The following is a 14675-nucleotide window of genomic DNA, read 5'->3' as shown; positions in this document are numbered from 1 at the left end:
ATTTAATAAAGCATAGGATAAAACTACATAAATACAATTTAATAAAGCATAGGTTAAAGCAACATAAATACAATTTAATAAAGCATAGGATAAAACAACATAAAAACAATCTAATAAAGCATAGGTTAAAACAACATAAATACAATTTAATAAAGCATAGGTTAAAACAACATAAATACAATTTAATAAAGGATAGGTTAAAACAACATAAATACAATTTAATAAAGCATAGGATAAAACAACATAAATACAATTTAATAAAGCATAGGATAAAACAACATAAATACAGTTTAATAAAGCATAGGTTAAAACAACATAAATACCATTTAATAAAGCATAGGAAAAAACAACATAAATACCATTTAATAAAGCATAGGATAAAAAAACATAAATACAATTTAATAAAGCATAGGATAAAACAACATAAATACAATTTAATAAAGCATAGGATAAAACTACATAAATACAATTTAATAAAGCATAGGTTAAAGCAACATAAATACAATTTAATAAAGCATAGGATAAAACAACATAAAAACAATCTAATAAAGCATAGGTTAAAACAACATAAATACAATTTAATAAAGCATAGGTTAAAACAACATAAATACAATTTAATAAAGGATAGGTTAAAACAACATAAATACAATTTAATAAAGCATAGGATAAAACAACATAAATACAATTTAATAAAGCATAGGATAAAACAACATAAATACAGTTTAATAAAGCATAGGTTAAAACAACATAAATACCATTTAATAAAGCATAGGAAAAAACAACAAATACCATTTAATAAAGCATAGGATAAAACAACATAAATACAATTTAATAAAGCATAGAATAAAACAACATCAATACAATTTAATAAAGCATAGGATAAAACAACATAAATGCAGTTTAATAAAGCATACGATAAAACAACATAAATACAATTTAATAAAGCATAGGATAAAACAACATAAATACAATTTAAAAAAGCATAGGATAAAACAACATAAACACAATTTAATAAAGCATAAGATAAAACAACATAAATACAATTTAATAAAGCATGGGTTAAAACAGCATAAATACAATTTAATAAAGCATAGGATAAAACAACATAAATACAATTTAATAAAGCATAGGATAAAACAACATAAACAGAATTTAATAAAACATAGGATAAAACAACATAAATACAATTTAATAAAGCATAGGTTAAAGCAACATAAATACAATTTAATAAAGCATAGGATAAAACAACATAAAAACAAGTTAATAAAGCATAGGTTAAAACAACATAAATACAATTTAATAAAGCATAGGTTAAAACAACATAAATACAATTTAATAAAGGATAGGTTAAAACAACATAAATACAATTTAATAAAGCATAGGATAAAACAACATAAAAACAAGTTAATAAAGCATAGGTTAAAACAACATAAATACAATTTAATAAAGCATAGGTTAAAACAACATAAATACAATTTAATAAAGGATAGGTTAAAACAACATAAATACAATTTAATAAAGCATAGGATAAAACAACATAAATACAGTTTAATAAAGCATAGGTTAAAACAACATAAACACAATTTAATGAAGCATAAGATAAAACAACATAAATACAATTTAATAAAGCATGGGTTAAAACAACATAAATACAATTTAATAAAGCATAGGATAAAACAACATAAATACAATTTAATAAAGCATAGGATAAAACAACATAAACACAATTTAATAAAGCATGGGATAAAACAACATAAATACAATTTAATAATGCATGGGTTTAAACAACATAAATACAATTTAATAAAGCATGGGTTAAAACAACATAAATACAATTTAATAAAGCATAGGATAAAACAACATAAATATAATTTAATAAAGCATAGGATAAAACAACATAAACGCAATTTAATAAAGCATTGGATAAAACAACATAAATACAATTTAATAAAGCATAGGTTAAAACAACATAAATGCAATTTAATAAAGTATAGGATAAAACAACATAAACACAATTTAATAAAGCATAGGATAAAACAACATAAATACAATTTAATAAAGCATAGGATAAAACAACATAAATACAATTTAATAAAGCATAGGTTAAAACAACATAAATACAATTTAATAAAGCATAGGATAAAACAACATACATACAATTTAATAAAGCATAGGATAAAACAACATAAACACAATTTAATAAAGCATAGGATAAAACAACATAAATACAATTTAATAAAGCATAGGATAAAACAACATAAATACAATTTAAAAAATCATAGGTTAAAACAACATAAATACAATTTAATAAAGCATAGGATAAAACAACATAAAAACAATCTAATAAAGCATAGGTTAAAACAACATAAATACAATTTAATAAAGCATAGGTTAAAACAACATAAATACAATTTAATAAAGGATAGGTTAAAACAACATAAATACAATTTAATAAAGCATAGGATAAAACAACATAAATACAATTTAATAAAGCATAGGATAAAACAACATAAATACAGTTTAATAAAGCATAGGTTAAAACAACATAAATACCATTTAATAAAGCATAGGAAAAAACAACAAATACCATTTAATAAAGCATAGGATAATACAACATAAATACAATTTAATAAAGCATAGAATAAAACAACATCAATACAATTTAATAAAGCATAGGATAAAACAACATAAATGCAGTTTAATAAAGCATACGATAAAACAACATAAATACAATTTAATAAAGCATAGGATAAAACAACATAAATACAATTTAAAAAAGCATAGGATAAAACAACATAAACACAATTTAATAAAGCATAAGATAAAACAACATAAATACAATTTAATAAAGCATGGGTTAAAACAGCATAAATACAATTTAATAAAGCATAGGATAAAACAACATAAATACAATTTAATAAAGCATAGGATAAAACAACATAAACACAATTTAATAAAACATAGGATAAAACAACATAAATACAATTTAATAAAGCATAGGTTAAAGCAACATAAATACAATTTAATAAAGCATAGGATAAAACAACATAAAAACAAGTTAATAAAGCATAGGTTAAAACAACATAAATACAATTTAATAAAGCATAGGTTAAAACAACATAAATACAATTTAATAAAGGATAGGTTAAAACAACATAAATACAATTTAATAAAGCATAGGATAAAACAACATAAAAACAAGTTAATAAAGCATAGGTTAAAACAACATAAATACAATTTAATAAAGCATAGGTTAAAACAACATAAATACAATTTAATAAAGGATAGGTTAAAACAACATAAATACAATTTAATAAAGCATAGGATAAAACAACATAAATACAATTTAATAAAGCATAGGATAAAACAACATAAATACAGTTTAATAAAGCATAGGTTAAAACAACATAAACACAATTTAATGAAGCATAAGATAAAACAACATAAATACAATTTAATAAAGCTTGGGTTAAAACAACATAAATACAATTTAATAAAGCATAGGATAAAACAACATAAATACAATTTAATAAAGCATAGGATAAAACAACATAAACACAATTTAATAAAGCATAGGATAAAACAACATAAATACAATTTAATAATGCATGGGTTTAAACAACATAAATACAATTTAATAAAGCATGGGTTAAAACAACATAAATACAATTTAATAAAGCATAGGATAAAACAACATAAATATAATTTAATAAAGCATAGGATAAAACAACATAAACGCAATTTAATAAAGCATTGGATAAAACAACATAAATACAATTTAATAAAGCATAGGTTAAAACAACATAAATGCAATTTAATAAAGTATAGGATAAAACAACATAAACACAATTTAATAAAGCATAGGATAAAACAACATAAATACAATTTAATAAAGCATAGGATAAAACAACATAAATACAATTTAATAAAGCATAGGTTAAAACAACATAAATACAATTTAATAAAGCATAGGATAAAACAACATAAATACAATTTAATAAAGCATAGGTTAAAACAACATAAATACAATTTAATAAAGCATAGGATAAAACAACATACATACAATTTAATAAAGCATAGGATAAAACAACATAAACACAATTTAATAAAGCTTAGGATAAAACAACATAAATACAATTTAATAAAGCATAGGATAAAACAACATAAATACAATTTAAAAAATCATAGGTTAAAACAACATAAATACAATTTAATAAAGCATAGGATAAAACAACATAAATACAATTTAATAAAGCATAGGTTAAAACAACATAAATACAATTTAATAAAGCATAGGATAAAACAACATAAATACAATTTAATAAAGCATAGGATAAAACAACATAAATACAATTTAATAAAGCATAGGATAAAACTACATAAATACAATTTAATAAAGCATAGGTTAAAGCAACATAAATACAATTTAATAAAGCATAGGATAAAACAACATAAAAACAATCTAATAAAGCATAGGTTAAAACAACATAAATACAATTTAATAAAGCATAGGTTAAAACAACATAAATACAATTTAATAAAGGATAGGTTAAAACAACATAAATACAATTTAATAAAGCATAGGATAAAACAACATAAATACAATTTAATAAAGCATAGGATAAAACAACATAAATACAGTTTAATAAAGCATAGGTTAAAACAACATAAATACCATTTAATAAAGCATAGGAAAAAACAACATAAATACCATTTAATAAAGCATAGGATAAAAAAACATAAATACAATTTAATAAAGCATAGGATAAAACAACATAAATATAATTTAATAAAGCATAGGATAAAACTACATAAATACAATTTAATAAAGCATAGGTTAAAGCAACATAAATACAATTTAATAAAGCATAGGATAAAACAACATAAAAACAATCTAATAAAGCATAGGTTAAAACAACATAAATACAATTTAATAAAGCATAGGTTAAAACATCATAAATACAATTTAATAAAGGATAGGTTAAAACAACATAAATACAATTTAATAAAGCATAGGATAAAACAACATAAATTAAATTTAATAAAGCATAGGATAAAACAACATAAATACAGTTTAATAAAGCATAGGTTAAAACAACATAAATACCATTTAATAAAGCATAGGAAAAAACAACAAATCCCATTTAATAAAGCATAGGATAAAACAACATAAATACAATTTAATAAAGCATAGAATAAAACAACATCAATACAATTTAATAAAGCATAGGATAAAACAACATAAATGCAGTTTAATAAAGCATACGATAAAACAACATAAATACAATTTAATAAAGCATAGGATAAAACAACATAAATACAATTTAAAAAAGCATAGGATAAAACAACATAAACACAATTTAATAAAGCATAAGATAAAACAACATAAATACAATTTAATAAAGCATGGGTTAAAACAGCATAAATACAATTTAATAAAGCATAGGATAAAACAACATAAATACAATTTAATAAAGCATAGGATAAAACAACATAAACACAATTTAATAAAACATAGGATAAAACAACATAAATACAATTTAATAAAGCATAGGTTAAAGCAACATAAATACAATTTAATAAAGCATGGGTTAAAACAACATAAATACAATTTAATAAAGCATAGGATAAAACAACATAAATATAATTTAATAAAGCATAGGATAAAACAACATAAACGCAATTTAATAAAGCATTGGATAAAACAACATAAATACAATTTAATAAAGCATAGGTTAAAACAACATAAATGCAATTTAATAAAGTATAGGATAAAACAACATAAACACAATTTAATAAAGCATAGGATAAAACAACATAAATACAATTTAATAAAGCATAGGATAAAACAACATAAATACAATTTAATAAAGCATAGGTTAAAACAACATAAATACAATTTAATAAAGCATAGGATAAAACAACATACATACAATTTAATAAAGCATAGGATAAAACAACATAAACACAATTTAATAAAGCATAGGATAAAACAACATAAATACAATTTAATAAAGCATAGGATAAAACAACATAAATACAATTTAAAAAATCATAGGTTAAAACAACATAAATACAATTTAATAAAGCATAGGATAAAACAACATAAATACAATTTAATAAAGCATAGGTTAAAACAACATAAATACAATTTAATAAAGCATAGGATAAAACAACATAAATACAATTTAATAAAGCATAGGATAAAACAACATAAATACAATTTAATAAAGCATAGGATAAAACTACATAAATACAATTTAATAAAGCATAGGTTAAAGCAACATAAATACAATTTAATAAAGCATAGGATAAAACAACATAAAAACAATCTAATAAAGCATAGGTTAAAACAACATAAATACAATTTAATAAAGCATAGGTTAAAACAACATAAATACAATTTAATAAAGGATAGGTTAAAACAACATAAATACAATTTAATAAAGCATAGGATAAAACAACATAAATACAATTTAATAAAGCATAGGATAAAACAACATAAATACAGTTTAATAAAGCATAGGTTAAAACAACATAAATACCATTTAATAAAGCATAGGAAAAAACAACATAAATACCATTTAATAAAGCATAGGATAAAAAAACATAAATACAGTTTAATAAAGCATAGGATAAAACAACATAAATACAATTTAATAAAGCATAGGATAAAACTACATAAATACAATTTAATAAAGCATAGGTTAAAGCAACATAAATACAATTTAATAAAGCATAGGATAAAACAACATAAAAACAATCTAATAAAGCATAGGTTAAAACAACATAAATACAATTTAATAAAGCATAGGTTAAAACAACATAAATACAATTTAATAAAGGATAGGTTAAAACAACATAAATACAATTTAATAAAGCATAGGATAAAACAACATAAATTCAATTTAATAAAGCATAGGATAAAACAACATAAATACAGTTTAATAAAGCATAGGTTAAAACAACATAAATACCATTTAATAAAGCATAGGAAAAAACAACAAATACCATTTAATAAAGCATAGGATAAAACAACATAAATACAATTTAATAAAGCATAGAATAAAACAACATCAATACAATTTAATAAAGCATAGGATAAAACAACATAAATGCAGTTTAATAAAGCATACGATAAAACAACATAAATACAATTTAATAAAGCATAGGATAAAACAACATAAATACAATTTAAAAAAGCATAGGATAAAACAACATAAACACAATTTAATAAAGCATAAGATAAAACAACATAAATACAATTTAATAAAGCATAGGATAAAACAACATAAATACAATTTAATAAAGCATAGGATAAAACTACATAAATACAATTTAATAAAGCATAGGTTAAAGCAACATAAATACAATTTAATAAAGCATAGGATAAAACAACATAAAAACAATCTAATAAAGCATAGGTTAAAACAACATAAATACAATTTAATAAAGCATAGGTTAAAACAACATAAATACAATTTAATAAAGGATAGGTTAAAACAACATAAATACAATTTAATAAAGCATAGGATAAAACAACATAAATACAATTTAATAAAGCATAGGATAAAACAACATAAACACAATTTAATAAAACATAGGGTAAAACAACATAAATACAATTTAATAAAGCATAGGTTAAAGCAACATAAATACAATTTAATAAAGCATAGGATAAAACAACATAAAAACAAGTTAATAAAGCATAGGTTAAAACAACATAAATACAATTTAATAAAGCATAGGTTAAAACAACATAAATACAATTTAATAAAGGATAGGTTAAAACAACATAAATACAATTTAATAAAGCATAGGATAAAACAACATAAATACAATTTAATAAAGCATAGGATAAAACAACATAAATACAGTTTAATAAAGCATAGGTTAAAACAACATAAACACAATTTAATGAAGCATAAGATAAAACAACATAAATACAATTTAATAAAGCATGGGTTAAAACAACATAAATACAATTTAATAAAGCATAGGATAAAACAACATAAATACAATTTAATAAAGCATAGGATAAAACAACATAAACACAATTTAATAAAGCATAGGATAAAACAACATAAATACAATTTAATAATGCATGGGTTTAAACAACATAAATACAATTTAATAAAGCATGGGTTAAAACAACATAAATACAATTTAATAAAGCATAGGATAAAACAACATAAATATAATTTAATAAAGCATAGGATAAAACAACATAAACGCAATTTAATAAAGCATTGGATAAAACAACATAAATACAATTTAATAAAGCATAGGTTAAAACAACATAAATGCAATTTAATAAAGTATAGGATAAAACAACATAAACACAATTTAATAAAGCATAGGATAAAACAACATAAATACAATTTAATAAAGCATAGGATAAAACAACATAAATACAATTTAATAAAGCATAGGTTAAAACAACATAAATACAATTTAATAAAGCATAGGATAAAACAACATACATACAATTTAATAAAGCATAGGATAAAACAACATAAACACAATTTAATAAAGCATAGGATAAAACAACATAAATACAATTTAATAAAGCATAGGATAAAACAACATAAATACAATTTAAAAAATCATAGGTTAAAACAACATAAATACAATTTAATAAAGCATAGGATAAAACAACATAAATACAATTTAATAAAGCATAGGTTAAAACAACATAAATACAATTTAATAAAGCATAGGATAAAACAACATAAATACAATTTAATAAAGCATAGGATAAAACAACATAAATACAATTTAATAAAGCATAGGATAAAACTACATAAATACAATTTAATAAAGCATAGGTTAAAGCAACATAAATACAATTTAATAAAGCATAGGATAAAACAACATAAAAACAATCTAATAAAGCATAGGTTAAAACAACATAAATACAATTTAATAAAGCATAGGTTAAAACAACATAAATACAATTTAATAAAGGATAGGTTAAAACAACATAAATACAATTTAATAAAGCATAGGATAAAACAACATAAATACAATTTAATAAAGCATAGGATAAAACAACATAAATACAGTTTAATAAAGCATAGGTTAAAACAACATAAATACCATTTAATAAAGCATAGGAAAAAACAACATAAATACCATTTAATAAAGCATAGGATAAAAAAACATAAATACAATTTAATAAAGCATAGGATAAAACAACATAAATACAATTTAATAAAGCATAGGATAAAACTACATAAATACAATTTAATAAAGCATAGGTTAAAGCAACATAAATACAATTTAATAAAGCATAGGATAAAACAACATAAAAACAATCTAATAAAGCATAGGTTAAAACAACATAAATACAATTTAATAAAGCATAGGTTAAAACAACATAAATACAATTTAATAAAGGATAGGTTAAAACAACATAAATACAATTTAATAAAGCATAGGATAAAACAACATAAATACAATTTAATAAAGCATAGGATAAAACAACATAAATACAGTTTAATAAAGCATAGGTTAAAACAACATAAATACCATTTAATAAAGCATAGGAAAAAACAACAAATACCATTTAATAAAGCATAGGATAAAACAACATAAATACAATTTAATAAAGCATAGAATAAAACAACATCAATACAATTTAATAAAGCATAGGATAAAACAACATAAATGCAGTTTAATAAAGCATACGATAAAACAACATAAATACAATTTAATAAAGCATAGGATAAAACAACATAAATACAATTTAAAAAAGCATAGGATAAAACAACATAAACACAATTTAATAAAGCATAAGATAAAACAACATAAATACAATTTAATAAAGCATGGGTTAAAACAGCATAAATACAATTTAATAAAGCATAGGATAAAACAACATAAATACAATTTAATAAAGCATAGGATAAAACAACATAAACAGAATTTAATAAAACATAGGATAAAACAACATAAATACAATTTAATAAAGCATAGGTTAAAGCAACATAAATACAATTTAATAAAGCATAGGATAAAACAACATAAAAACAAGTTAATAAAGCATAGGTTAAAACAACATAAATACAATTTAATAAAGCATAGGTTAAAACAACATAAATACAATTTAATAAAGGATAGGTTAAAACAACATAAATACAATTTAATAAAGCATAGGATAAAACAACATAAAAACAAGTTAATAAAGCATAGGTTAAAACAACATAAATACAATTTAATAAAGCATAGGTTAAAACAACATAAATACAATTTAATAAAGGATAGGTTAAAACAACATAAATACAATTTAATAAAGCATAGGATAAAACAACATAAATACAGTTTAATAAAGCATAGGTTAAAACAACATAAACACAATTTAATGAAGCATAAGATAAAACAACATAAATACAATTTAATAAAGCATGGGTTAAAACAACATAAATACAATTTAATAAAGCATAGGATAAAACAACATAAATACAATTTAATAAAGCATAGGATAAAACAACATAAACACAATTTAATAAAGCATGGGATAAAACAACATAAATACAATTTAATAATGCATGGGTTTAAACAACATAAATACAATTTAATAAAGCATGGGTTAAAACAACATAAATACAATTTAATAAAGCATAGGATAAAACAACATAAATATAATTTAATAAAGCATAGGATAAAACAACATAAACGCAATTTAATAAAGCATTGGATAAAACAACATAAATACAATTTAATAAAGCATAGGTTAAAACAACATAAATGCAATTTAATAAAGTATAGGATAAAACAACATAAACACAATTTAATAAAGCATAGGATAAAACAACATAAATACAATTTAATAAAGCATAGGATAAAACAACATAAATACAATTTAATAAAGCATAGGTTAAAACAACATAAATACAATTTAATAAAGCATAGGATAAAACAACATACATACAATTTAATAAAGCATAGGATAAAACAACATAAACACAATTTAATAAAGCATAGGATAAAACAACATAAATACAATTTAATAAAGCATAGGATAAAACAACATAAATACAATTTAAAAAATCATAGGTTAAAACAACATAAATACAATTTAATAAAGCATAGGATAAAACAACATAAAAACAATCTAATAAAGCATAGGTTAAAACAACATAAATACAATTTAATAAAGCATAGGTTAAAACAACATAAATACAATTTAATAAAGGATAGGTTAAAACAACATAAATACAATTTAATAAAGCATAGGATAAAACAACATAAATACAATTTAATAAAGCATAGGATAAAACAACATAAATACAGTTTAATAAAGCATAGGTTAAAACAACATAAATACCATTTAATAAAGCATAGGAAAAAACAACAAATACCATTTAATAAAGCATAGGATAATACAACATAAATACAATTTAATAAAGCATAGAATAAAACAACATCAATACAATTTAATAAAGCATAGGATAAAACAACATAAATGCAGTTTAATAAAGCATACGATAAAACAACATAAATACAATTTAATAAAGCATAGGATAAAACAACATAAATACAATTTAAAAAAGCATAGGATAAAACAACATAAACACAATTTAATAAAGCATAAGATAAAACAACATAAATACAATTTAATAAAGCATGGGTTAAAACAGCATAAATACAATTTAATAAAGCATAGGATAAAACAACATAAATACAATTTAATAAAGCATAGGATAAAACAACATAAACACAATTTAATAAAACATAGGATAAAACAACATAAATACAATTTAATAAAGCATAGGTTAAAGCAACATAAATACAATTTAATAAAGCATAGGATAAAACAACATAAAAACAAGTTAATAAAGCATAGGTTAAAACAACATAAATACAATTTAATAAAGCATAGGTTAAAACAACATAAATACAATTTAATAAAGGATAGGTTAAAACAACATAAATACAATTTAATAAAGCATAGGATAAAACAACATAAAAACAAGTTAATAAAGCATAGGTTAAAACAACATAAATACAATTTAATAAAGCATAGGTTAAAACAACATAAATACAATTTAATAAAGGATAGGTTAAAACAACATAAATACAATTTAATAAAGCATAGGATAAAACAACATAAATACAATTTAATAAAGCATAGGATAAAACAACATAAATACAGTTTAATAAAGCATAGGTTAAAACAACATAAACACAATTTAATGAAGCATAAGATAAAACAACATAAATACAATTTAATAAAGCTTGGGTTAAAACAACATAAATACAATTTAATAAAGCATAGGATAAAACAACATAAATACAATTTAATAAAGCATAGGATAAAACAACATAAACACAATTTAATAAAGCATAGGATAAAACAACATAAATACAATTTAATAATGCATGGGTTTAAACAACATAAATACAATTTAATAAAGCATGGGTTAAAACAACATAAATACAATTTAATAAAGCATAGGATAAAACAACATAAATATAATTTAATAAAGCATAGGATAAAACAACATAAACGCAATTTAATAAAGCATTGGATAAAACAACATAAATACAATTTAATAAAGCATAGGTTAAAACAACATAAATGCAATTTAATAAAGTATAGGATAAAACAACATAAACACAATTTAATAAAGCATAGGATAAAACAACATAAATACAATTTAATAAAGCATAGGATAAAACAACATAAATACAATTTAATAAAGCATAGGTTAAAACAACATAAATACAATTTAATAAAGCATAGGATAAAACAACATAAATACAATTTAATAAAGCATAGGTTAAAACAACATAAATACAATTTAATAAAGCATAGGATAAAACAACATACATACAATTTAATAAAGCATAGGATAAAACAACATAAACACAATTTAATAAAGCTTAGGATAAAACAACATAAATACAATTTAATAAAGCATAGGATAAAACAACATAAATACAATTTAAAAAATCATAGGTTAAAACAACATAAATACAATTTAATAAAGCATAGGATAAAACAACATAAATACAATTTAATAAAGCATAGGTTAAAACAACATAAATACAATTTAATAAAGCATAGGATAAAACAACATAAATACAATTTAATAAAGCATAGGATAAAACAACATAAATACAATTTAATAAAGCATAGGATAAAACTACATAAATACAATTTAATAAAGCATAGGTTAAAGCAACATAAATACAATTTAATAAAGCATAGGATAAAACAACATAAAAACAATCTAATAAAGCATAGGTTAAAACAACATAAATACAATTTAATAAAGCATAGGTTAAAACAACATAAATACAATTTAATAAAGGATAGGTTAAAACAACATAAATACAATTTAATAAAGCATAGGATAAAACAACATAAATACAATTTAATAAAGCATAGGATAAAACAACATAAATACAGTTTAATAAAGCATAGGTTAAAACAACATAAATACCATTTAATAAAGCATAGGAAAAAACAACATAAATACCATTTAATAAAGCATAGGATAAAAAAACATAAATACAATTTAATAAAGCATAGGATAAAACAACATAAATATAATTTAATAAAGCATAGGATAAAACTACATAAATACAATTTAATAAAGCATAGGTTAAAGCAACATAAATACAATTTAATAAAGCATAGGATAAAACAACATAAAAACAATCTAATAAAGCATAGGTTAAAACAACATAAATACAATTTAATAAAGCATAGGTTAAAACATCATAAATACAATTTAATAAAGGATAGGTTAAAACAACATAAATACAATTTAATAAAGCATAGGATAAAACAACATAAATTAAATTTAATAAAGCATAGGATAAAACAACATAAATACAGTTTAATAAAGCATAGGTTAAAACAACATAAATACCATTTAATAAAGCATAGGAAAAAACAACAAATCCCATTTAATAAAGCATAGGATAAAACAACATAAATACAATTTAATAAAGCATAGAATAAAACAACATCAATACAATTTAATAAAGCATAGGATAAAACAACATAAATGCAGTTTAATAAAGCATACGATAAAACAACATAAATACAATTTAATAAAGCATAGGATAAAACAACATAAATACAATTTAAAAAAGCATAGGATAAAACAACATAAACACAATTTAATAAAGCATAAGATAAAACAACATAAATACAATTTAATAAAGCATGGGTTAAAACAGCATAAATACAATTTAATAAAGCATAGGATAAAACAACATAAATACAATTTAATAAAGCATAGGATAAAACAACATAAACACAATTTAATAAAACATAGGATAAAACAACATAAATACAATTTAATAAAGCATAGGTTAAAGCAACATAAATACAATTTAATAAAGCATGGGTTAAAACAACATAAATACAATTTAATAAAGCATAGGATAAAACAACATAAATATAATTTAATAAAGCATAGGATAAAACAACATAAACGCAATTTAATAAAGCATTGGATAAAACAACATAAATACAATTTAATAAAGCATAGGTTAAAACAACATAAATGCAATTTAATAAAGTATAGGATAAAACAACATAAACACAATTTAATAAAGCATAGGATAAAACAACATAAATACAATTTAATAAAGCATAGGATAAAACAACATAAATACAATTTAATAAAGCATAGGTTAAAACAACATAAATACAA

The sequence above is a fragment of the Phyllobates terribilis genome, unplaced genomic scaffold (genome assembly GCF_046119375.1).
Source record: "Phyllobates terribilis strain yellow unplaced genomic scaffold, ASM4611937v1 Scaffold_15__1_contigs__length_34870131, whole genome shotgun sequence".
In the NCBI taxonomy this organism is placed as follows: domain Eukaryota; kingdom Metazoa; phylum Chordata; class Amphibia; order Anura; family Dendrobatidae; genus Phyllobates; species Phyllobates terribilis.
Note: the sequence above shows the minus strand (reverse complement) of the source record.